General features: G+C 43.1%; 1 long non-coding RNA gene across 1 annotated transcript; it reads right to left on the reverse strand.

Moving 5' to 3' along the window:
• Positions 1–597: 597 nt before the first annotated feature.
• On the reverse strand, positions 598–16,075 carry LOC117069454. The gene is made up of 2 exons (XR_004431550.1): positions 16,005–16,075; positions 598–653 (listed from the first exon to the last, which is right to left on the reverse strand). It is a non-coding gene; the product is annotated as an uncharacterized LOC117069454 (long non-coding RNA).
• Between the last annotated feature and the right edge of the window lie 11,223 nt (positions 16,076–27,298).

The raw sequence follows: 27,298 nt of genomic DNA on the forward strand, positions 1-27,298 counted from the left end.
CATTTTGTGTACGTATCTATGTGTGTTGAAGGAAGGCTATTTTAACCAAACCTATGTACTTCATACCATAATTTTCTTAAGGTTTTATTTTGGTTTCCTCTTGAAAGTGCAATGAAAAGCACTTATTGGACACTTAATATCAAAATTTCCAGTGGGCACCGGACTTTTCTGGCAGAGAGAGAGAGACTGAGAGACTGAGAAAAGATGGGAACTGTTGAAGCAAAAGTGGATTTGTTATATGATGGTAACGTGAATACATCAGATATTAATTATTGACACCTAAAATCTGATATTATTAGGTACATATTTCCAAAATTCACAATTCATGTAATAAAAACACCTATGTTCTAAGAAGAGAAATAAGTCCCAATAAATAAAAGGAACCAGATAGCCCAGTGAAATAGCACTGCCAATAGAACATTTTTTTTTTTTTTTTTTTGAGACGGAGTCTCGCTCTGTCGCCCGGGCTGGAGTGCAGTGGCCGGATCTCAGCTCACTGCAAGCTCCGCCTCCCGGGTTCACACCATTCTCCTGCCTCAGCCTCCCGAGTAGCTGGGACTACAGGCGCGGCCACCTCGCCCGGCTAGTTTTTTGTATTTTTTAGTAGAGATGGGGTTTCACCGTGTTAGCCAGGATGGTCTCGATCTCCTGACCTGGTGATCCACCCGTCTCGGCCTCCCAAAGTGCTGGGATTACAGGCTTGAGCCACCGCGCCCGGCCCCAATAGAACTTTTGAGGGTGGAAACGTTTTGTATCTGTGCACCCAATGTATCAGCCACTGGCCACACTGAGCACTTGGAATGTGACCAGTGTGATTGAGCAAGTAAATATTAGTTTTGCTTAAATTTAAATAACTGTATGTGGCTAGGGACTAGACTGTGAGCAGTGAGCTCTACAATGTAGTCCAAGCAGATAATCTAGCTGTGGAAGATGTTCCCAGTTTATTCACCTGCTGTATTTTGAAAGTGTATATGTGAGAGGTCCAGAAGTAAAAAGGATATAAAAATAGTTTTCGGCTGGGCGCGGTGGCTCACACCTGTAATCCCAGCACTTTGGGAGGCTGAGGCGGGCAGATCACGAGGTCAGGAGATGGAGACCATCCTGGCTAACACGGTGAAACCCTGTCTCTACTAAAAATACAAAAAATAGCCGGGCGTGGTGGTGGGTACCTGTAGTCCCAGCTACTCAGAAGGCTGAGGCAGGAGAATAGCATGAACCTGGGAGGCGGAGCTTGCAGTGAGCCGAGATTGCGCCACTGTACTCCAGCCTGGGTGACAGAGCGAGACTCTGTCTCAAAAAAAAATAAATAAATAAAATAAATATATAAATATATATATATAATATATATAGTTTTCTAAATGAGTTTTCACAAAAGCAAATTTAGCATCATATAAATTAAATATAGCATGATTCTATACAATAACAGGATTTAAAGTAATTTCCACCCTTGGAAAAGGTATCAATGTCAAAGTGTTTTATTATTGCCTTGTTTGGACCACAAGACTTGAGTAAACATATCCATTTGGCTAACAGTTGGGTTTATCTACAGAATCTAGTTGTTCCCATTGCCATATATTAAGAGATTAATTCCAGGGTATAAAATGGGGATTTTAAGATGAGGGAGAAATAAACAAAATTCCCTATTATCCTTGAGCTGAAGCTTATTTTGGGATGGATTATTTTTTGCTGGATATAGAATTATAGGTTGAAAATATTTTTCATTTAGCACATAAAAAAATGTTGTGCTGCTTTCATAGTTTATCATGAGGAATAAGCTGTCATTCAAATTGATTCTCTCCTGTAAGTAAGGCACTATTTCTCACTCCTTTCAAGATTTTAAAATTTATCTTTGGTTTTCAGAAGTTTGACATGGACAGGCCTTGGAGTGGATTATTTTGGCTTCATCCTATTTGTGGTCTGCACAGCATCCTGTATCTCGGTGTTTATGGTTTTTGCTAAATTTAAGATATCTTCAGTCATTGCTTCTTGCAGCATTTTTCAGCACCTTCCTCCCTACTCAACCCTTCATTGGCTTTTGGTGGAAGGAGGGCATCCTTGTTACTAATGGTTGGGGCTCGAGTAGGCTGCTGATACCACTCTGGCTGGAATTTGCAAGAGTGCCTTGTTATTGGGTCCCATGTGGCCTCCACTGGCCCCATGGAGCAGGAGATGTGATGTGGTCATTACCATTGAGCAGTGATGGAAGTCCTGATTTTCCACCAGGCCTCCTTGGACACCACCCCATCTGGTCAGGGGAGAGGCGCTTCAGAGCATCCTGTCCAGAGTTGATTCCTTCTGGTGGGTTAATGGTCTGGCTGACTTCAAGAATGAAGTTGTAGACCTTCGTGGTGAGTGTTACAGCTCTTAAAGGTGGCATGGACCCAAAGAGTGTGCAGCAGCAAGATTTATTGTGAAGACTGAAAGAACCAAGTCTCCACAGGATAGAAGGAGACCCAAGCAGGTTGCCCCACTGGCTGAGGATGCCAGCTTTTATTCCCTTAATTGTCCCCTCCCATGTCCTGCTGATTGGTCCAGTTTACAGAGTGCTGATTGGTCCATTTTACAGAGCACTGATTGGTCCATTTTACCAACCTCTAGCTAGCCACAGAGTGCTGATTGGTGCGTTTTTACACAGCACTGACTGGTGCATTTTACAAACCTCTTGTAAGGCAGAAAAGTTCTCCAAGTCCCCACCGGACCCAGGAAGTCCAGCTGGCTTCACCTCTCCTCATGATATCCTGACAGTCCTGGTTGTTTACATGGTATACACTGATGTTGTTGTGTGTGGGGGGGTACCCATTACTACTCATCAGACACGGAAGTCCCAGGTCCCTACCTCACCTTCTCTGACATCACCCCAGAGAGGTTTAGGTAGCTTGTTACAGCCTAGCGACGGTGGCAGTATAGGCTCCCCACTCAGTCTTTGCTGGCAGGGGTAGATGTGAGGCCACAGTTTCTCTGTGGTGTTCAGCTGTGCCACAGCAGTTACTGCCTAAAAGTATTCTAACTGGCTAGGATGCCCCTGTTCTGTTCCTTTGGCTAGAGAAAGTAGTCTTTTCTTGGGGCTATTTTTGTGTGTGTGTGTGTCTGCTCCGGTTGGCATTTCTTGCTTACCAATTTTTTCAGCTCCAAGTCTGGGACATATGAGGCAAACCCCAGAAGACTCACTACACCCTGGAATACAGTTTTTAAAAGTTTAAAATTTTAGAAATGATAATATGGAGTTTTTGATATAAGTCAGGCATTATTCTGAACATGTTACAGATATTTTGTCATCAGGATAATCTTTCAAATTATCACAAAGATCTTCTCATTAGTGTAGTTTTTCTGAGAAGAAAATCAGGTTCCAGGGAGGAAGAGTAATTAATCGTGCAGTAAAAGGTCAACTCAGCAGGCTTTGGTGCTCAAACCTTACATTATTCCAGACAAAGGACTGGCTGTTGAAGGGCTTCTGCATGATGACATCTGAGGCCTGATAGAAATGTTTGTGTGACTGAGGTTTGGGCCATGCTATACCAGCTTGCTCAGATAGTTTGTGCTATCAATGTGACTTACGATGTTCCCTTGTTGTATGCTTGGGGCTTTGGGCCAGGCTCTATCAGCTGGACCTTGGCAGGGCTGGAGACTGAGTAGCTAAGGTCAGCTACGAAGGCACTGCCTGCCTACATGACAAACCCCCAATAAAAACCCTGGATACCAAAGGCCCAGGCGAGCTTCCCTGGATGGCAACACCTCGCAGGTGTGTCACACACTGTTCCTAGGGCATTAAGCACTTATGCAACTCCGCTGGGGGTAGACAACTTGAAGCTTGTCTTTTTTTTTTCTCAGACCTTTCCCTGTGTGCCTTTTCTCTGTGCTGATTTTAATCTGTGTCCTTTCACAGTCACAAACTATAACTCTCCTGAGTCCTGTGAGCCCTTCCAGTAAATCATCAAATCTGAGAGTTGTCATGGAAACCACAGACACACCAACCCAAGGTCCCAGAGTGGGGAAAGAAGATCTGCCTTTCTACATGAACAGAAACTTCTCAAAAGAAGACATTTATGTGGCCAATAAACATATGAAAGAAAGGTCAACATCACTGATCATTAGAGAAATGCAAATCAAAACCACAATGAGATACCATCTCATGCTAGTCAGAATGGCAATTATTAAAAAGTCAAGAAACAACAGATGCTGGCGAGGCTGTGGAGAAATAATAACACTTTTATACTGTCAGTGTGGTGATTCCTCAAAGATCTGGGACCAGAAATACCATCTGACCCAGCAATCCCTTTACTGAGTATATACCCAAAGGAATATAAATCATTCTATTATAAAGATACAGGCATATGTATGCTTATTGCAGCACTATTCATAATAGCAAAGACATGGAACTAATCCAAATGCCCACCAATGATAGACTACATAAAGGAAACGTGGCACATATACACCATGGAATACTATGCAGTCATAAAAAGGAATGAGATCATGTCCTCTGAAGGGACATGGATAAAGCTGGAAACCATCCTCACCAAAATAACGAACAGAAAAGCAAACACCACATGTTCTTACTCATAAGCGGGAGCTGAACAATGAGAACACATGGACACAGGGAGGGGAACAGCACATCTCAGAGTCTGTCGGTTGGGGGTGCCAGCAGAGGGAGAGCATTAGGAAAAACAGCTAATGAATGTCGGGCTTAGTACCCAGGCGATGGGTTGATAGGCGCAGCAAACCACCATGGCACACATTTACCTATGTAACAACCTGCATGTTCTGCAGTTTTGTTTTGTTTTTTAAGTAAAATAAAAAGAAAAAAGAAAAAGATCTGCCTTCACCAAAGCCCCTGCTTTAAACTACCCCCAAGGTGCTCACTTCTCAAATTACGTGGGCTTGGGGTATAATCATTGGATTATTAAGCTTGCTTTTGCTTCTGTCAGATGTGCTTACATATGTCAGTCAGGCCAAAGTCACTGGCTTCGTATAAACACGTCTTCTTTTTCCACAGTGATTTCTCAAATCCTCATTATTCTTGCTAGCGGATATGTTTTTCACTTGAAAGATGAAAAGAAGATCTTTCCTAATCTGTAAGAAAAACAAATCCAAACAAAACCACTTTTTATAAATGTTGGGGAGGAAGACATGAAGACACACTGCTGACAATATTACAAGAAGGCTTTGAGTTGCCAGGAAAATATCAGGCTTGAAGCTTGTGACAGAGAGGAGGAGAATTGTGTCTAAGTCTTAAGCTTTATGCCATAGATCCCCCAATTACATTAGAAATTGACTAGAAGGCAGTTCATTATTACAGTGATTTGGATAGTAAATGCATCATCAAATTTTTCATTTAGAAAAGATCATGATGATTATTTTAAAAAATTACCCCTTGTATAACGTAAGCCTGAGAAAGTTTACAAAGTAGTAATAAGGTCCACCTTTTCGTTCTTGGAAGCATCTTGTCATCGGTCCATATTTGGAAACAGCTGTCACTCGTGCTCCTGCCACCACCCCCGGGAGCCCAAGGGTCTCTGTCATTATGTGTCCATCTTCATTTCTTCTTGTGTTTCCCAAATTAGAGCTCAAGACAAAGCAGGCACAGCTCTGGGCCTGAAAAATTCGGTCTGACTTGACCTTTTCCCTGTGGGCCTCTCTGGGGACTTTGTTCTTCTCAGACATCAATTCCAAAAGGATCGTTGGGCTATTAAAATTAATTAATATAATTTTATAATTAACTTTTATAATATTAAGCTCTTAATTATCCTGTAAGCGGCAATTACAGAACCCATGGTTTTTTGCCACCACCTCCGCTACTTACATGTGGAAATGAGCGTTTTCACACGAAGTTCTGCTACTTTATGGAGAACCCACCATCGGTAAGGTAGTTGGACATTGCATTTCATTAAAGGGATGGGGAGGGAGGGAGTGGAACTTTTAACCCTGATGGCTTGGCTCCATGATGATTGTTATGGTAACTCGTGGATCCTACTTGGTCAACAGTGTCCAAACCAGTGTTTCATTCACTGGTCCCAACTTTTGATCCCAAATCTGTATTTTTGTGCATCCTTCCATGACGGTCTGCAGTAAGTTGATATTGAAGTGGTTGTTAACGGTTTGGGAAACCCTTGCATCATCTTCTGCTCTCACTGATATGAGTGCAGGGTGGGCCGCATCTCAGGGCAGGACAGACGGCACCTCGGCCCTCCCCCGACTCACTTATTCACTCTGTGCTGGAGGTGGGGTGCTGCGAGGTGATCTGGCTCTTCTCTGCACAAGAATGGACCAGGAGTTCTCAGTGTGGGTCTTGTCCTCTCATTTCCTCCTAGGAGAGAGCTCCTAGTGGGGTGCAGCTCTTCTCCTCCTCTCTTGCCCTTGGAGATGACCAGAGACTTGTGTGCCTCATATTCTAGAAAGTGGGTTGAAAAGTCCTTGTACCCTCACATTTAAGCCATATTCCTTGATATTTAGCATTTTTTCTGTTAAAAATGGAACTTTGGTTCAGAAATTGAGTGAATAAGAGGGACATCTTGGCTGCCCAGATCCTGGTTTTCCCACTGTCAGTTGGCACTGGAGACTGTTTTTGTGGAAGCAAAACCCCAGACCAGTCCTGGGAGCCAGGACACTTGTGCCATGCACCTACACTCCACAGCAAAGATGGGCTTGTATGGTAATGTACGTAATATTTCATAATACATTATTATTCTATGTCTTAATCTAGAAATTATCAAAAGTGTATTGGTCTCTTTTTTTTTTTTTTTTTTTTTTGAAACAGTCTCATTCTGTTGTCCAGGCTGGAATACAGTGGTGCTATCTCTGCTCACTGCAACCTCCACCTCCCGAGTTCAGGCAATTCTCATGCCTCAAACTCCTGAGTAGCTGGGATTACAGGCATGCGCCAGCACACCCGGCTGATTATTTTTTTGTAGAGATGGGGTTTTGCCATGTTGGCCAGGCTGGTCTCAAACTTCTGACCTCAGATGATCCACCCGTCTCTACCTCCCAAAGTGCTGGGAATACAGGAGTGAGCCACCACGCCCGGCCAGGTTTTTCTTTTTTTGTACCATATACCCTGTTTCCAACCACAGTCTAAAATCCTGAAGGACAATAATTGTGTCTCATGCTTCTTTCTGTCCTCCCCAAATCTTAAAATGATGCCTTAACCATAGCAAGCATTTGTTCAATGTTTGGTGATGATTTCCAACCTAGGGTACAGGTATAGGTCTATGAAGACTTACTAACAAATGAAATGATATTTGTGTATGTGTCATTTATCTCCCAATTTGCAAATTGGCTCCAGAGGCCAGAGGTCTGCTTTAAAAGGTGGATATTTATTGTTGTCATATCACATTTACCAAGATAATTGCTTTCAGATGTCCCACATGTAGTTCACTCTCTTCCCCAGTAGCCACTCAGAGCCATCATAGCAGAAATGCCAGCCAGCTATGGTCTAGGAAAGACTCAACAGTGAGTGTGACTCACTGTTATAAATTATGCAAAGACACTCACCCTCCCTCTTGCCACTCATTTCCATTCACAACTCTGCCCTTGAAGCCACCTCTGTGAACCTCTGCCAATCAAAGGCCAGCCATTGGGAGCCTCACACTGATGACTATTTGCTTTGGTATGCCTTATCATAGTGCACTCTGATTATTAACATGAGTCCCATAAAAATGTCTATTTTTGACCCACAAAATCTTAATTCATAGTATGGAACTATTAGTAATTCAGAGGCTGTTCATGCCAGGAGATGATGCAGTCTGTCTGCATCAATACCTCCCTTCATGGGACAGGTGGTTAATCCACCATCCCTCATGCCAAATTCCCCTTTCCACCAAGTTATGAGAAGTGATCACCGGTCTCATCAGCTCTTCCTGTCTGCTGTAATTCCTAATTTTGTTGTATCTATTTAGATGACTCGTGGCCCATTCTGTGTCCATCCTTTCCTATTTATTATAGTAGAGGAGACATTAATATGCTTTAAACATTTTCTCCATAGGCAGAAAAGAACAAGACTGTTTACAGAGAAATGCACAGCCAAATCTCTACAGCTGGATACACACAATGGAGGAAACTGTCATAATATATATGTTGGAGTTTTAATCAGCGTGTGCTTGATAACAAGGTCCTAAACTCAGGCATCGTGTTCAGTGCTAATACTTGTGCCTCCAAAGCAATTTGAATTCAAACCTTGCATTGGTGAATGAAGTGTAAACAGAAGGGAAATTGGTATGTATACAATTGACCATCATTATCTGCAGGTTCTGCATTTGAAAATTTTTCTACTTACTAAAATTTATTTGTCACCCCCAAATCTATGTTTGTGACACTTTCCCAGTTATTTGCAGACATGCTCAGGGCAGCAAAAACTTTGAGTCTACCCACGGTACACGTCCTCAGCTGGAGTGAAGCAGGGGGTATTCTGCCTTTGATTTCAGCTCTCACACTGAGAACAAGTGTCCTTTTCACGGCCTTTTGCATTTGTGTGGATGATTGCGCTGTTTAAAATAATCCCCAATAGTAGTGTTGCTTAGCATTCTTAGGTACAAGAAGGCTGAGATGTGCCTTATGGAGAAAATCTATGTTTTATTCGAGCTTTGTTCAAGCAAGAGTTACAGGACCGTTGGCCTCAAGATCAATGTTAATGAAGCAACAATGCATATTAAATACGACTTCTTGGAACAGATTCTGACTTACAACAAGGTTCGGCATTGATCAATGGACAAAACCAGAGGCTCAGAGCAACCTAACTCTCTGTATTTCCCCTAAAAGCCACGATTCCATATTCACTAATGTGAATCAGTGTTTGTGTCCCTTGATAGAAAGTAACTGCTGTGAATAGAGAATCAACTGTGTTATGTATTTTTCTTTGCTTAGTTTTCAGTCATTGATTAATGAAAAATTTCCAGTAAAAAAAAAACACAAAAATCAGCGGGGCGTGGTGGCACATGCCTGTAATCCCAGCTACTCAGGAGGCTGAGGCAGGATAATTGCTCGAACTTGGGAGGCAGAGGCTGCAGTGAGCTGGGATCGCGCTACTGCACTCCAGCCTGGGCGACAGAGCGAGACTCCGCCTCCAAAAAATAAAAATAAAAAAAAGAAAGAAAACAGAAACATCTATGGGCACTATCTAAGGAAGTAAAAAATGTACAGATGAATAAAACGGAGACTTGCCTTTGAGACAGAGTCAACAAAAAATAGTAAGAATAGAGTGTGATAGGTGTTGACAGAAGTACAGTTTCACACAGCAGTAAAGAAACACAAGTAACAAACTTGTGATAGCCATTCAAAGGGCAGCCAGATTCTTTCATCAATATCAACATTATTGAGATTCAGTTCAATTATTTCCAGTTTGACTTGGGCAGAAGGTGCGCAGAAACCTTGATTTAAAGCCTATGTATAGAGAAGTAGTTACTGCCACAAATGACCTGGGCAAGGTTCCTGGGAAGGGTTACCAGGGAGACAGAAAACTATTGAATTCATGTCCCACTCATAAAAGTACTGTTTATTCTGGGAAGATCAAGAAAAAGCCCAATTGCTCTCTGGCATAGTGGCTACTTAGATTTAGAAAAAAAAAAAAAAATAGCCTAAATAACTTAGGAATGATGGCTGCTCCTTTGTTGTTGGAAATACAGAAGAAGACAAGTGGAAATAAAGGATGATTCTGGTTCTAAATGCTATAAAAATAAACCATAGAGAAATACTTGGTGTTGAGTGGTAGAAAAATATAAATAGGCAAACAACTAGAAGAATTTTCTCACTCTCCAAAACTTTATTCTGATTGAAACCAATCTTCTTCTGTTATTTTTTCCACATGGTTTTCTCTTCCTGTCTGTTTCCCTTCATAGCTCTCAAGAGCTCATATAAAGGTCAAGAAGAATGAAGGGCCTGAGATTTCACCATGCTTGCAAGCTAATATGTTAGCCTTTCAGTGTTTCACAGAAGCTGGTAGAACACACAAGACTCCTGTGTCAGAGATGAAGGATCGGATGTCATTCACAGCAATAGCAGTAGCCAGACTATTAGCATTTTTGTGAGTTTCCTGACCCCCAATCCCACAGAATAACACAAAGAGAGACAGATGACAGATGATACCTGCACATTTGTTTAGTGGCTTTACAAAAGAGAAACCCTGATTTTAAAATTGCAAATGATTGCCCATGGGCAGTAAGGTTGCCTGCTGTTTGCTCCTTAGGGAGAGATGCTAGCTCTACTGTCCAAGGCTGCCCACTCTATTTGTAGACACTTACATCCTTCTGCTAGGTGTGGCGGTATGCACCCGTAGTCCCAGCTACTCAGGAGGCCAAGGCAGGAGGATTCCTTGAGCCCAGGAGTTTGAAGCTGCAGTGATCTACAATCACACCACTGTACTCCAGCCTGGGGGACAGAGTGAGGCTGTGTCTCTAAATAAATACATAAAGAAAATAAACATCCTCGGGAAGATAAGGCTAAACATAGGGCAGGCAGTGCCTTGCTCACAAGACCTGAAGAAACATGAGACCCAGGGTGAACTGTCACCAAACACAATCCACACATCATTTCCATACATCGTGAGTTTTGGCAAATTTTCCCATGAGCATGTCACTCTGCCAGCCTCTGCGATTAGTCTGACCAACAGAGGCTGGGATTGAACTGGCCTAATTCCCAGGGATGCCTAAGAAGGTGAGGAGGTGTTCTCCTTATGTTTCTATATTGACCTTTCCACTGTGGAAGCATTAATTCAGGTAGAGCAGGATGTGCTAGCAATTTGAGACTCCACACTGATCTACAAGGAGGAAGGGGCAGTTCTGTCATCCACAACACCCCTGGCCATAGAGTTGATGCTAAGCTGAAAGCCTTTCAGGGGTCAGGAGGCATCACAGCTAAAGTCATGGAGAATTGCTTCCCAGTATTATACAGAAGCACAATGTTTTGGCAGAGGTTTTCAATGCTAGGATGACCAGGCTTGAAGACGTCAACCTCCCCTAACACACGATGTGTAGGGCCTCTCCCAGGAGCCTCCATGATGTCTACCACCTAGAGTGACGCCACTGGCTGTGATGAGTGGCACACTGATTTGCTGTTCTGTTTCAATGGGGAATTATAATGTCGTCTCATACAAGGCATTTTAATCAACAATTAACGTCAAAAATGACTGCACAAGTCAACTCCCTATGAAAAGGCAAAGAAGATATCTCAAAGGTGATAATCGAATAAAAAACTTTCTTCAGTGGCTGTTTTTACCTGGATAGAAGGACTTCCTCCAGGGCGTCACAATTTATGCCTTCCTTTAGAGCAAAGTTTCTCAACTTCAGAAGTGCTAAGACACAAAAATAAAAACACACATCCTAGAATCGGAGGAAATGTGGAATTTGAGACTTGTTAAAGCCCAGGATTGGAGAAAACAATAGGACCTTAAAACTTCAAGGGTTAAAGGGAATTAGAATAATCTCAACCACATATATTTTCACACCATTTTTTTCTCTGTTCACAACTCTCAATATAAATACCTTTTTAGCCAAAATAACACATGATGGCATTTCAAATAACTGCATTTTTTTTTTTTAAAAAAAGAGGTTTTGAAAAGATTCTAAAATCATTTAAAATCTAGGGCAGTGGAAGATTTTTCTGGATCTATGTGTGAGTCTTCAGTATTATTCATGGCATCCTCAACTTCCTCTTCCATGATTTTGCCAGAGAACTAAATCTGTTAATAATGAGAGGATTCTGTTCTCCACCAACATAAAAGTACTAACTGAAGAATAACGGCATCTCTCATACATCCATAATCCATGAGTAAATGTAAAATGGGATTCTTTTTAAAGTGAAACAGATAAAATTCATAACTAGAGATGTACTTATACTACTATTCACATATTTTACTTGCATAATGCAACGTCCTGTATACCAATTACATATAAAAGATAAAAGGAGGTCTTCCCATTATCAAACATTTCACAGGTATATATTTTTAATTATGTGAAAACATATATAAAATCAGAACAGCAAACACTTTTTCTCCCTACAAAACAATAGAATTTTATTTTTATAGCAATGCAATTTAATTGCGATTTTTAAGCCAATACTCTCTTTCATTAGAGGTAACTATAATTAATCTTTCCATATTGAATGCTACCAAATTCAAAGTAGTTCCAAGAGGCAAATACCGTTCAGGGGGAAAAAGTATATTTAGAGAAGAAAAATTATACAACTTTATATATAAATACCAAAAATCAGGCCGGGCACGGTGGCTCATGCCTGTAATCCCAGCACTTTGGGAGACCAAGACGGTGGGATCATTTGAGGTCAGGAGTTCAAGAACCAGCCTGACCTACATAGTGAAACCCTGTCTCTACTAAAATGCAAAAATTAGCCAGACATGGTGACATGTGCCTGTAATCCCAGCTACTCAGGACGCTGAGGCAGGAGAATCACTTGAACCCAGTAGGCAGAGGTTACAGTGAGGTGAGATTGTGCCACTGTACTCCAGCCTGGACAACAGAGCAAGACTCCCTCTCAAAAAAAATTAATTAATCCTCTGATTTCTAATTTCTTTTTCTCTTTGAAATATTCATTACATGTTCTATGAATTATCTTTTAATAGAAATTACAAAATCTATGTTGTGTAAGCTGAATAACACCTCCCTAAAAAGATATTCATGTCCTAATTCCTAGAACCTGTGAGTGTTACCTTATGTGGCAATAATTAAATAAAAGCCATCTTTGCAGATGTGATAAATTAAAGATTTTGAGATGGGGAGAGCATCCTGGATGATCTGGGTTGGTCCTAAATGCAATCACAAATGTTCTTATGAAAGAAGGGCAGAGGGAGATTTCACACACACAACTCCTCCAACACACACTCACAAGTGAAGAAGAGAGAGATTTGAATGTCCTGACCTTGAAGATTGGAGTGACACAAACAAAAGCCAAGTAATGCCGGCAGCGACCAGAAACCAGAAGAGGGAAGACTCGTTCTCCCCTGGAGCCTCTGGAGGGAGAATGGCCCAATGGACACTGACTTCCATCCATTGGTATTGATTTTGCATTTTTGGCCTCCAGAGCTGTAAGCGAATACATTTCTGTTGTCTTCGACCACTCAGTGTGTGGAAATTTGTCAGAACAGCCACAGGAAATAACACTTGCACATCTTCAGCATTTTAAAGAAAGGATAAAACTTCACAAGTCATCTCTGCTTGGAAGTTAAGGATACACTTCCTGGACACCCTGCTCTCCACACTAGTCCTACTCTTCAGTGAAGGGTAGAAGGGGGTCTCCTTTATAAACCAGAGGTTTTGTGTTCGGAGGATGGCACTAGATAATGGGCTTCAGGGCTGGTGACAGGTCACTGGGGACAGAGCTGCCTGGTAGTTGGAGAAACATCACAGCCCCTCTGACTCAGCAGATGTGGTCATCATAGCTCCTCACTGAGTGGCTGTCGCAGGGCTGGTCCCCGTCCAGGAACCCGGGCATGGAGATCCACAGAGAGCAGGTGAAGTCCTGCTGCTGTGGGATTTGTGTCCCAGTGACAGGAGCCAGTGGGTAATGAATAGCAAAGCAACCTCAGGTGTGTCAGATCATGATTGGTGCTGCGAAGGATGAGAGGCAGCGAGAATCCAGGGCTCCGGTAGGCATGGGCACTGGTGGAGACTGGATATTTGCCCTAGAGGTCAGATTGGGGTATTGGACGAGGAGACATCCATGCACTGATGAGGAACTTATCCCGTGAGGATCTGGGAGGGAGAGCTATCCAGGAAGAAATAACACTAAGAGCAAAGGGCTTGGAGCTGCCCTGTGCTTGGCGTGAGGGCACAGGCAGACAGAGCCAGGCCCTGCAAAGCCTCGCGGTCCCTGGCAGAGCATTTGAAAGGCATGATGGGTGATTTGAAAGGCATGTGGCATTGTCTCCGAGGAAGGGATCTGAGCAGAGGAGTGATGGGTCTAAATGCTGTTTTGAAAGGACAAGTTGGGGCAGCAGTCGCTGCTGGTGAGTCCTTGGCCCGTGTGTTAGGCCATGTGTACAGGCATTGTTCTAAAGGAATGCCGGAGACTGGGTAATGTATCAAGAAAAGAGGCTTAACTGACTCACAGTTCTGCAGCTGTCACAGCATGGCACCAGCATCTGCTTCTGGGGAGGCCTCAGGAACCTCACAACCATGGCAGAAAGTGAAGCGGGGGCAGGCCCACCACATGGTGAGAGCTGGAGCAAGAGAGTGAGAGGAGGGGGCCAGGCTCTTTTAAACAACCGGATCTTACGTGGACTCAGAGGGAGAACTCCCTCATCACTCAGGGGGTTCATGAGGGATATACTCCTGTTATCCAGCACCTCCCCCATGAGGGATATACTCCTGTTATCCAGCACCTCCCCCATGAGGGATATGCTCCTGTTATCCAGTACCTCCCCCCAGCCCCCACCTCCAACACTGGGGACCGCATGTTTCATTTTTCTTTTTTTTTTTTGAGACGAAGTCTCACTCTGTCACCCAGGCTGGAGTACAGTGGCGCAATCTCAGCTCACTGCAACCACCGCCTCCTGGGTTCAAGCGATTCTCCTGCCTCAGCCTCCCAAGTAGCTGGGGTTACAGGTGCACACCAACTCGCCAGGCTAATTTTTGTATTTCTAGTAGAAATGTTGGCCAGGCTGGTCTTAAACTCCTGACCTCAGGTGATCCACCCGCCTCGGCCTCCCAAAGTGCTGGGATTACAGGCCTGAGCCACTGCGTCTGGCCTGATGTTTCTTTTTGTAAGGGCATTAATCATGTCACATTAAGGCCCTACCCTTACAACGTCACCTAACCCCTAATTACCTCCTTCCTTGTAAGCCTCACCTCCAACGGTAGTCACCTGGGGATTAGAACTTCAGCATTCACATTTTGTGGGGACATAATTCAGGTCGTATGAGTGATCAGTACCAAATCCTAGTCTGTTTTCTTCCCCTTTTGCGTTTTAGCCCCTAGAAAAGGAAAGAACAGGGCATATGGCGCGTGGGAGGGTTTTAGGTCGGCCTGGAAAAGAAGCCCACCACTTCCTTCACATGCGCCCACTGGCACTCAGCCACACGGCCACACCTGCCCCACGGAGATGTATGTGCGGCCAGGTGTGCACCCGGCAAAAGACACAGTGGGTTGTAGGAGGGCCACGGGTTGCCACACCGCCACTGAAAGGAGCCTTCTCAGTTATCACCCATCATGCCTTTTAAGTGCTCATCTCGGCTCTTACTGTTCATTTTTGCTCATTTCTTTGTTAATCTTCCATCGAGTAGAATGTGCATTTGGTGAGAGTCTTTCTTCATGTTGCGGCCCAGCGCTTGGGATGGTGCCACAAGCTCGATGTCCTCAGGAGATGTTTGTTGACTGGTTGAGTGATCAACTCAATGAACAGGTTCCACAGGTCATGGAACCACCCCTGCCACCCTGCCTTCCCCCTTCCTCTGCTGCCCATGTGGACTTCACATACAGACCTGACTTGGTTGCTCCGGACCGCAGCACTAAGGATGGTCTCACGTGCCTAGTCCAGCCTGACTGCCCCACAAGTCTGTCTTCGTTTCGGAGTAGGCTGTGGCTTTCCTGCCTTACAAGGCCTCCTGTCTTTCCAGCTGGCTCCCAGTTCAGCTCCAGTGACACACTGGAACCTGCAGGGAAGGAAGAGGGGTGGCTGCCCTTTCATCAAAGGCTGGGTCCAGGGATGCAGTCCTTTCATCTTTTCATCGAGGAGCGCTAGCAAGAAAAGGGCTTAAAATACAGGAAAGACTAGTTTGTGGGTATATTATCTGGCTGTACAAGACTCAGAATTTTCTCTTTTCTTTCTTTTTTGAGATGGAGTCTTGCTCTGTCACCCAGGCTGGAGTGCAGTGGCGCGATCTCGGCTCACTGCAAGCTCCACTTCCCAGGTTCACGCCATTCTCCTGCCTCAGCCTCCCAAGTAGCTGGGACTACAAGCACCCGCCACCATGTCCAGCTAATTTTTTTTGTATTTTTAGTGGACATAATCAAGACATAAACTGCTGCTTAAACTCACCGTGTTAATCAGGGTGGTCTCAGTCTTCTGACCTCGTGATCCGACTGCCTCGGCCTCCCAAAGTGCTGGGATTGCAGGCGTGAGCCACTGCACCCGGCCAAGACTCAGAATTTTACGACTTATGACAAGGACCATACCCATACAATTTTGTTTCTTTTTAATATTCAAACCTTAAGAGACAAATACAGACCTAGCAATGTGAAGTGGACTCTAGTGAAAATTTACAGGTATCTTGAGCTATTTAAAAAGCAATAACCTTAAGTCAAGACATCCTCTTGGATAGCACCATTTAGAGGAGCAACAAACTGCTACACAAGAATAAACAAAGCACGTGCTTTCAGAGTTCCAGCAGTCAAATGTGTTTCTTCTGGGACATTATGAAGGCTAAGTATTGATAGAGAGGGGTTCATTTCAAAGTGTGCAGTGTGTCCTCCCAAAAGTGATGTTTGGGTCTCTTTTTGGGAGCTGACAAAAACACAGTAACTGGTGTAACGATTTCTAAGCAAGGGAAAATACTGCAGACCAGTTTCATCTTTCCTCCTCCATTTACACATGCATAATAAAGAAACAAAATGAAGACACACAATCACGTTTACATGGTTCTCATGTGCTTGGGGCAGCCACATCCCAAAGCACATTCAACTAATGGAACATCCAAGGTGCTCCCATCGTCAACGCCTCCGAAATGCAGTCTCCGGCGGAGTTTTCTCCTCTGCCATGCTCAGCACTGGCAGGACCCATGCTGGGTGCCAGTGTTATTAGGCAGGCTTAGCTCAGCAATGTGATGATTTGGGTTTGTCCTTTAGAAATAAATCTATATACCAAGTAATTCCAAAGCAAAACAATGTGAGACAATTAACAATCAAGCTCTCAGTCGGGCACGGTGGCTCACACCTGTAATCCCAACACTTTGCGAGGCTGAGGCAGGTGGATCACTTGACGTCAGGTGTTCAAGATCAGCCTGGCCAACAGTGAAAACCCATCTCTACTAAAAATGCAAAAATTAGCCAGGTGTGGTAGTGGGTGCCTGTAATCCCAGCTACTCAGGAGGCTGAGGCAGGACAATCTTAACTTAAACCCAGGATGCGGAGGTTGCAGTGAGCCAAGATTGTACCACTGCACTCCAGCCTGGGTGATACAGTGAGACTCAGTCTCAAAAAAAATAAAAAATAAAAAACCAAAAAATAAATATAAATAAATAAATAAAATAAAATCAAGCTTTCTGTTTTGTCTCTCAGATCACTTATCCAATGTACTCCCTTCCATGTGCTGTATTATCAGCACTTTCCAGCCAAAGACTCCCTTGATGTTGGAGGTGTCCATGTGCCTTGCCTTTGCCAACGAAATGTATGGAACGTCTGGGTGGAAGCACTTCTGTGCCTGGCACAAGTTTCCTCTCTCATCACCTCCATGGCAATTCACGCGGCCTCGTTACTGGGCATCACATGGAACGATGAGCCCAGGCAGCCTCCTGTCAGCCCAGATGCCTGAGGAGTAGGACCCTTCCCTTCCCCTCTACCCAGTCTGTCCTGACCTCTGTTGGACATGGGGCATAATCAAGACATAACTGTTGCTTGAACTCACTGAGATGTGGGCATTGTTTGCTAAGGCGGCATTATCTAATCTGCCCTGAAAATGCAGGAACTGTCACAAGAAGAAGAGTATATCTGTAACAAAAACACTGAGAGTGTGGCATTTTCCGTGATAATAAGGTGGCAGATGCAAAGGAGATTGGAGAGGGCTCTCTTTGTTAAGCAGTGGCCAAACATTTGCTAAAATCCTCCCCTGCAATAACTGAAGAGGAATCGAGTGGATTTGTAGCTCTAGCAGTCAATACACACAGCAGTAGTGGTGGTGTTGATTGCTGTCGGCTGCGTTTGGTAAGTTATTAAAGGTAGAGGGGAGCTTAGGGATGAAGTGGCCACTGTACCAGCCTAAGAAGAAAGAAGCACAGGGCATCCAAAATCTCAGGGTTCGGCAAGGGGACGATCATGTTCTTGACCCCAAAACAGTAAAAGATTGAGAAAACCTTACAGATTCAAATGCCTAATGCAAACTTTTAATCACCAAAAATGCTTCAGGAAAAGAAGTCGAGTCAGAATGTGTGATACTCAGTGTGTGTTTTCAATTGGATTAAAAGTATGTTTCTTTTACTTGGATTAAAATCAGGGTGGAGGGTAAGGCGTAACCTTTGTGCCCTCCCAACAAAAGCGACATAGGCTCAAGGTCCCAGCCACTAAACTGAGTGGCACTCACCTTGGAAGCAAGAAAAGAAAGAAGCCCAGCAGCTCGGGAGATCACGTTGAAAGCACCTGGGTGCGGGCCGTGGTACACTCGCTCCCTGGAATCACTTAGATCAGAAACCAGATACATTTTTGACAAAGGAACCAGGAGGCTGAGTGTGTTCCAGGCATGAGAGGATCCATGAGCACCTAACCTGCTGCACCCTCTCCCTCCTGAGGGAGCTCATCCCAGCATCTCCTTCACATGTAGTTGAGGAAGAGCATGGAAAAGGAAGACTCTCCATCCCAAAGCCAGAGACCAAGGGAACACAGAGACATTCGAAGAGTGGAACTGAGACTTCTTCCCCATGAGCGGAATTAAGATGAGTTCACCCTCTGCGGCACAGGGCACCCCCACACTGCCTGCCCTGGGGTGCTTTAGAGTTGCATTGGACTAACAGGAGTATTTGCTGCAGGGATACTGTCCTTGTTCTACCGTTGTCTAGTGCATCATGGGGACAGAAACATGCTTTTGAGTTCATCGGAGAAGCATCTGTAACCGGGGCCCTTGAGATTTCAGCACCCAGCATTTTTAATGACAGAATAACGAAAAATCAGAAGAGACCCTTGCCTGCTTGTACACATTAATTGCTTGCTTTTGCTCCACACTCCTTGTTCCTGCAGTATAATTATAAACTGCTGAAGTACTGTTTCTTTGTCAAACAGGAGATCACTTCAGGGTGACACAAACATTTTGCCAAAGGAATGAATGCCTTTAAAGACATTGTGACCAGCTGCTGACACCCAGAAGTCAGGCTGCTCAAAGGGCTATCTGGGACTGAAGAAACACAGGCTCTTCCTCTGGGTTCCCTGAGGCTCCTCCTCTTACCTCCGGGTCACATAAACTTTCTGCTTCACCTCTTTTTGAAGACGGATTTGAAAGATTTGCTCTCACACCCCCTCACTCTGGCCAAACTGAATAAACCTTTCTCTATCTCCAAGCACTGGTGTCTCAGCGTTTGGCCTCAGCTGCACATGGGGTACATGAGCCTGAATCTGAGGTTCTACAGTATGTTCATACCTGACGAAGACAGGCTCATGTGCCTTTAAAAGAACTTGAAGATGTACCAAACAATGAGACTTGAAGTGTTTTTTTGCAGAGAGAGGATGAAGAATCACACACGGGAAGAAAAATGAATAAAAGGGTAGAATTCGATAGACATTAATAGGTGCCATTCATGACAGATTCTCCCCTCTTCTGCAACCACACCCCTTGATGTTAGGGGTAGCCTTGACTACTGAAATGCAAGCTGAAGAAGTGTATCACTTCCAAGTGGACATAATTAAGAACTGATGACAAATTTTTCATGCTGTCTTCCCCGACCATGGCATCCCTTGAAGTTGGGTTGAAGTAGCAATGGAACCTCTGTTAGCCCGAATGCCCAAGTGATACCAACAAAGTGGGCAAGGGGACAATCATGTTCTTGACTCCAAAACAGTAAGATTGAGAAAACCTTGCAGATTCAATGGTGATGCTAAGGATATTGGAGAGTCCAATAAGGATATGGGAGATGGCTCTCTTTAAGCAGTGGCCAAACTGCTTACTATGATCATGATGATTGATCATTGTGACTGTCAGCTGTCTGGATTTTGCATTGTTTGCTATGCAGCATGGACTCGTCTGTCTTGACCACTACACCACTCATACAGTGTAGATCATCATAACTTGTCAAGGCAGGTACACAAGCCACAGGAATCTGGCTTAAAATACGAAATGTCAGAAGCAGGTATTTACTTTGTAGAGCTTCATGGTCTGTGACATGTATTTAGTATTGTAAGCTTTAGTGGAATGTTTTATTATATACTTGTTTAAAAAAACAAATTACAATGAACATAGCTATAGATCTAATTGGCTTTTATTTCTGAGCGCTTTCATGGAACAATGGCAGAAAAGTGGGTTTGTAAGATGGAAACGGAAACAGAACAATAGAAAAAAAATCTGTTCGTTACTATAGTAGCAAAGTGAAAACGTTGGCAGAGTCAATTTTTTCTTATCAATTAGTCCCTTACGCTTTTCATTTGCCTTTGTAAGAAAATTTTTAAAAAATCTTTTCTGAAGATTATTTTTAGTAAGGTTTTACTCCTTTGATAAGAAGCTTCCGTCTCTGGGGCCTAATACCCAGATGAATATTTCTCAAATCCCAAAATCCAAAATGCTCCAGAATCTGAAACTTTCTGAGTGTTGATGTAACACCCCAAGGAAGTGCTCATTGGAGCATTTCAATTTAGGATTTTCAGATTTGGTGTGTTCAATCTATATAAGGCAAATATTCCAAATCCAGAAACATCCAAAATTCAAAACACTTCTGGTTTCAAGCATTTTGGATAAGGGATACTCAGCCTGTGCATGCAAACGGCAGGTGTTCCTGGAAGGCAGAGTGAACAGTTCTTTTTTTTTTTTTTTTTGAGACGGAGTCTCGCTCTGTCGCCCAGGCTGGAGTGCAGTGGCGCGATCTGGGCTCACTGCAAGCTCCCCAACCTGGGTTCACGCCATTCTCCTGCCTCAGCCTCCCGAGTAGCTGGGACCACAGGCGCCCGTCTCCGTGCCCAGCTAATTTTCATATTTTTAGTAGAGACGGGGTCTCACCGTGTTAGCCAGGATGGTCTCAATCTCCTGACCTCATGATCCGCCCACCTTGGCCTCCCGTAGTGCTGGGATTATAGGCGTCAGCCACCTAGCCCGGCCTAGAGTGAACGGTTCTTTAGAAGTTAAGGATCCCATTTTTACATGAAATTTTGGATCTCTTAGAGCAAGATAAAAGCCTAAGAGGAAAACATCACAGGTTGGGTCCTGCAGTGCTCTCAGAGTATACCTCATTACATGGATAGTTTCTTGAGGCTGGGGCTACCTGATTCCATATGCAACTTATTCTAACATGGAAGTCTTTTTGCTGGTGAGCACTCTAATACCTCTTAAGTGCCCAACCTATGCCCATCAGCTAGCCACCAGGCTTTGGCTCTGACATCCCTTGACCAACTTAGCCAATGATTTCCCCCTATTTAAGCACACAAGAAAAAGAAATAAAACAAATAGAACCCAAATTCCTGCATGTTCCAAAAGCTTTGAGTTTACACTCCCTACAGTAATAATCACTTACTACAAATGCTGTCAGTTACCTATAAAACTGTAGCTTTGGGGCCGGGCATGGTGGCTCACACCTATAATCCCAGTACTTTGGGATGCCGAGGTGGGTGGATCACTTGAGGTCAGGAGTTCAAGCCCAGCCTGGCCAACATGGTGAAATCCCATCTCCACTAAACATAGAAAAATTAGCCGGGTATGGTGGCACATGCCTGTAATCCCAGTTACTCGGGAGGCTGAAGCAGGAGAATCGCTTGAACCCAGGAGGTGGAGGTTGCAGTGAGCTGAGATCGTACCACTGCACTCCAGTCTGGGTGACAGAGTAAATCTCTGTCACAAAAAAAAAACACAAAAAACAAAAAACAAACAAAAAACGAAAAAACTGTAGCTTTTGCCAGTGAACCTTCAGCTCCTGCAACTCCAGCAGGTCATGCTCTCTCACAGCACAAACTAACCCTTGGTAGCCCCACCTCTAGGCCTTGGTCTTCCACAGCACAAACTAACCCAGGATTTGAACATCAAAAAGATTTTAGAGGTGCAATCCTCAACGCAAGAAAAGCAGAGTCTGACCCGAGAGGAACTTAAACCCCTCAGAGCTCCATGAGAAAAGCAGAGAACCTCAAAAGGGGTACAAGGTGCCTCTTTTGAATTCCTCAAGAGGTCTTGGAAGTTACTAACGGTGCCCCTTAGGTCTCTTTGTCAGTTGCTAGAACTGCCAAAAGACAAAATAATAACAAATTTGATTATAGATCGAATTGGCTTTTATTCATGATTCATGAACTGGAGTAGTCTGTGTTCTACAAAATAGAAGGAGAGCTCCCACTGGGCAATGGCAGAATAGTGGGTTTGTAAGGTGGGAACAAAGAAACAGAACAACAGAACAAAAAAGCTAGCTGGTTAATATTGGGTTACTCCAGGTTACTTTTCTGTAAGGGTTAAAGCAGAGGGGACTGACTCAGTTAGACTGAACTCTCCTCTTTTCAGGAAAACCTGGTCTGGTTTTGGACCTATTTGCCTCCTTAACATTTCAATTTAATGATGTGCCATTTAGCATGAGTGACTCCATTTTAGTTTAGTCTAGTCTACTGGGGCCCAGTGCAGGAGCTCAGTGCAAAACAGTGGCCTTTCATAATTTTGTTTAGCAATTTCTTCCTTTGGCCCTTCTTCTCACCTCGGTGACAGTGTGACAAAAATGCAGGGCATCAGCACTACTTTCAGCTACCATTATTTTGGGCTTCTGGTATTAACATGCCATTCATAGGTTACAGCGTCATCATGATCACACACATGACTAATACATCACTCATAAGATGTAGTATTTTAGTAACTTGTCAGTATAGGTACTAAATCCATAGGAATCTATTAATAGCTTAAAATATGAAATGTCAACAGCAGATACTTCTGTAGGGCTTAGTGGTCTATGACATTTATTTGGTAAGGATTCCATAAAAATTTAATTTTCAGTGGAACTTTCCATTAGCCAATGATTTCCCCCTATTTAAGCACACAAGAAAAAGACATAAAACAAATAGAACCCAAATTCCTGCATGTTCCAAAAGCTTGAGTTTACACTCCCTACAGTAATAATCACTTACTGCAAATGCTGTCAGTTACCTATAAAACTGTAGCTTTTGGGCCGGGCACGGTGGCTCACGCCTATAATCCCAGCACTTTGGGAGGCTGAGGGGTGTCCATTATTGAATAAGTGTCTTAAGAGGATTTTCTATAGTGTGCTTAACAAAAACTCCACAAAGATGCAAGCCTCATCCTCGCAAGAAAAAAGGAGTTGGGGGAAATAAATTTCCAAGTAAATCATAAGTACTTTCCTACAGAGGATCTTTCAATCACATAGAGACAGAAACAAAACAAATATTTGTAAATGACAGAGCTGAGACGGAAAATTCCACCACAGTAGTTCATTTTGTGCACATGGAGGTTAGTGGACACATGGGCTATGCCACAGGCATTGCTTCCTATGTAACGTCTTCACAAGACTTCGAGCTCTTCTGGAGTGGAAGAGTGCTTTCTCTTCTGTGTCCTAGCACACTTTGTATACACCACAGACTCTCAATACCGCAATGGGAACTCGCATGTATTAGCTCACTTGCTCCACACCACAACTCTGATGTATTATAGGAACTGTTATCTTCACATTACAAATACACAAACCTAAGCTCTGGAGGTTGGGCCACTTGCTTCGATTGTACCACAATAAAGAGACACAGCCGAGATTCTCGCTCAGGTAGGTCTCACTATCAAGCTTACATCATTTATTTTATTCATTTATTCTTTTATGATTAATTCAACATTACTGAATGATTTACATAGACACAAAATATATGCTAATATATAGGGAATCACGAGAAAGGCAGCAGATAATTCCCAGTCAATATTTAAGAAGGAGGCTCTTTGAGTAACACAAACTCAAAAGGTATTCCCATTAATATCCATCACCTCACAATTCGGCTTTGTCATTATGAGGTCTCTTGTTGCAGGGAAAGTACAAGATCACCACTTGAGGATGGCTCTTTCTTTATGACATCATCAGGTTCCAATCTTGCCTTCCTGTCCTCGCAGGCCATCTTTCCTTCAAGAGACAGACCTTTTTAGGCAAGCAGAATGCCCTCCATCAAGGCATTTGGACATGCAAATGCTGAAGTTACGGCATGTAGGTCACTCACAAAAAGAGGACAACTATTTCTGGTAACATCTAAAATTTATTGTGGTGAGTCAAGGCTAACGCAAGGTGAACCCTTCCCTTTACCACATCTGCACGTCGACATTAGCTCATCCATGTATTAAAAAATGGGCCTCCAGACAGTTCGTTGGCAATTTGGCAAATTGTTCATGTATAATGCAACAGAAGTCTAGTTTCAACTCATACTGATTCCACCTCAACTTTCCACGAATGGTTTTGATTTTAGTGTAATATGTGAATGACATTTATTTTAAAATACTGGAATAAAACATTCTAATCATATACTCATTTTTGTTATCATTAGCTAAGTTTATTAATAGTCACAGGTTACAGGAAGAGCACTTACTCTTCACAGGATGGAATGACGTCTTTTTTTTTTCTGAGAAATACATTCATCTAAGGTGTTCACTTTATTTTCCTCTTTTTTTACTACGCGTTTTATCAACGTTTCTATCTATGAGATGGATGAGTTCTAAGATTCTTGGGACAAAGGATTTTCCCTAAGCTTTTATGTCCTTTTAGAAGTGAGCCCATAAGGAAGGAGGGAAGGTGAATAGTTGTATCCCTGCCAGTTTCCTCACACTTTATTCTCTATGAATTTAACCTAGCCACATCTACTGTCCCATCTCACTCTACAAAGCCCTCTCCCCTGAGAGCACTGTGAACCTTTTTGTTTCCAAGAATCATCATCCTTGATTAAGAGTGAGGGGAGGTGGGGCGTGGTGGTTCATGCCTGTAATCCCAGCACTTTGGGAGGCTGTAGTGGGTGGACACCTGAGGTCAGGAGTTCAAGACCAATGTGGCCAATATGGTGAAACCCCATCTTATTAAAAATACAAAAATTAGCCGGGCATGGTGGCAGGCACCTGTAATACTGGTTACTTGGCAGGAGAACTGCTTGAACCTGGGAGGCAGGGGTTGCAGTGAGCCAAAATTGTGCCACTGTACTCTACTCCAGCCCAGGTGACAGAGCAAGACTCTGTCTCAAAAAAAAAAAAAAAAAAAAAAGAGGAGAAGCTCCATGTGGCCTGTAATTGTGTACAGGGTGAAGGCTCATTGCTCTTCATCAGGACCTTCCAGAAGCAATAATGATGAGTTCCTTCTTTGTTTACTGAAAATCTTAAAGATGATGGTGACCACAATGATGACATAATGATACAAAGAGAAAGGAGGAGAAATCTACATGCATCTTAAGTCACTTTTGTCTGGGAAGAAATTCCCAGAGAGATTTGTCTTCATCTCTTTGTTATAGATGAAAACAATGATTACAATAATTTCTATCATTATGTTCTTAGGTTTCTTTAAAATATTCAGAAAGAAATGGTCGCAATTCTTTTTCAACTAGAGGTAAGAGAGGGTTGGAGTGAACTATAGAGGGTGTCTTAGTTCATTTCATGCTGCTATAACAGGGTACCACACACTAGGTAATTTATAATCAACACATTTATTTGGCCTATGATTCTGGAGGATGAGAGACATAAGAGCATGGCACTGGCATCTGGCTAGAAGCTTCGCACTACATCATTTCACAGTGAAAGACTCAAAGCCAAGAGAGGGCAAGCGTGGCCAAGCAAGAGATGGCCAGACTCACTTTTACAACAAACTCACTCTCACGATAAAGACATTAATCCATTCATAAAGGCAGAATCCTCACAACCTCACCTGTTAAAGATCACACTTCTCAACACTGTTGCTTTGGAGATTAAGTTTCCACCCATAAATTTTGGGGGACACGTTCGAACCATAATAGACATCATAGTTTTAGGACATGTGGATGAGGTTGAGAAGTTTTATTGTGTCTACATGTGCATACAAGCACAACTGTATGGGAATAATTTTATTATAAAGTTGCATTATCCAGGAGGCTGAAACTAAATATACTATCCAATTTGAGCACAAAATCCGGTTAGAATCATTTTTATATGCAGGCTAGTGTTCTCTTTTCATATTTCAATGATTCATCCATATCTATTGCTGCTGATTCCTGGATGCTTGTCAATATCCTAATACGCATCTTCTTTGGTATTTTTTTTTATTTTGAATGACAGAGAGCCTGGTCATTTTATTATACCTTTGAGCCTAATGCACAATGTATATTCTAGGTGCATTTCATGGAATTTAATGCTTCAGTGTTGATTCCACAAACTGCTTGGGAAAGTTTGGTAGGGTAATGTAAAAATCTCATGCCCAAACGCATGTGTCTGTCTTGCTAGTGGTCCCTCTTGCAAGACCAGCTGAACCTTTTATTTCTAGAACATGTTGTATGTTCCTTCACTAGTGGCCCTTTGCTTGCCCTTTCATCTTCCTAGAATCCCCTTCTTTTCTCTTAGAGTGCTATTATCCAAAAATCTTACCAAGAACTCTCCAAAACTGGGTCAAACCCTAGATCAACTGAATCAGATCCTCTAGAGGTTAGGCCAAGGCAATGATCTTTAAGAAAAACGGCAAGAATCAAAATCTCCCTGAGTAATTCTAATGTGTGTCCAGGATCAAGACAGCTCAGCTGTAAGGTCAATAGATCAAATATTAACAGCCACATACTCCATTTAGCTTTGAATAAAGACGATTTAACCCATTATTTCTTTAAAAAAAAAAAAAACCTTGCAATATTGTCAACAATGAGAATTCCCTGCCGTTAACACACAAGACGTACATACAATAAAATCCATCACCCTGTAATCCCAGCACTTTGGGAAGCCCAGGCCAGCGGGTCACGAGGTCAAGAGATTCAGACTATCCTGACCAACATGGTGAAATCCTGTCTCTACTGAAAATACAAAAATGAGCTGGGCATGGTGGCAAGCACCTGTAGTCCCAGCTACTTGGTAGGTTGAGGCAGGAGAATCACTTAAATCCAGGAGGTGGAGATTGCAGTGAGCCGAGATTGAGCCATTGCACTCCAGCCTGGTGACAGAGCAAGACTCCGTCCAAAATAAAAAAAATTCCATCACCATTTCTGAAATAACCATAACATAAAGTAAAGCCCTCTTAATGCCAGGTCAGGATTCTTGTCCTGTGTAAAGATCATCTAAGTTATCAAATCGTGGGTGTGGGCATTAGAAGTGTGCATCAGAGTATGGAAGGTTAGTATGAACAGTCTAGGCAGAACTCAGGATCGTGAAAAAGTAGGATGTATGAACACAAAAATGAGTACGGTTTGGTTGTGTTTGGGTCAGGTATTTAGGGATATAAGATCTGAAACTGGATGATCCGCTCAAGGTAGGAAGAAAAGGTAGGGCGTGAAGGCCAACATAAGACCTTCAT

Source organism: Trachypithecus francoisi, unplaced genomic scaffold (assembly GCF_009764315.1).
Source record: "Trachypithecus francoisi isolate TF-2019V2 unplaced genomic scaffold, Tfra_2.0 Lachesis_group3, whole genome shotgun sequence".
Classification (NCBI taxonomy): Eukaryota; Metazoa; Chordata; class Mammalia; order Primates; family Cercopithecidae; genus Trachypithecus; species Trachypithecus francoisi.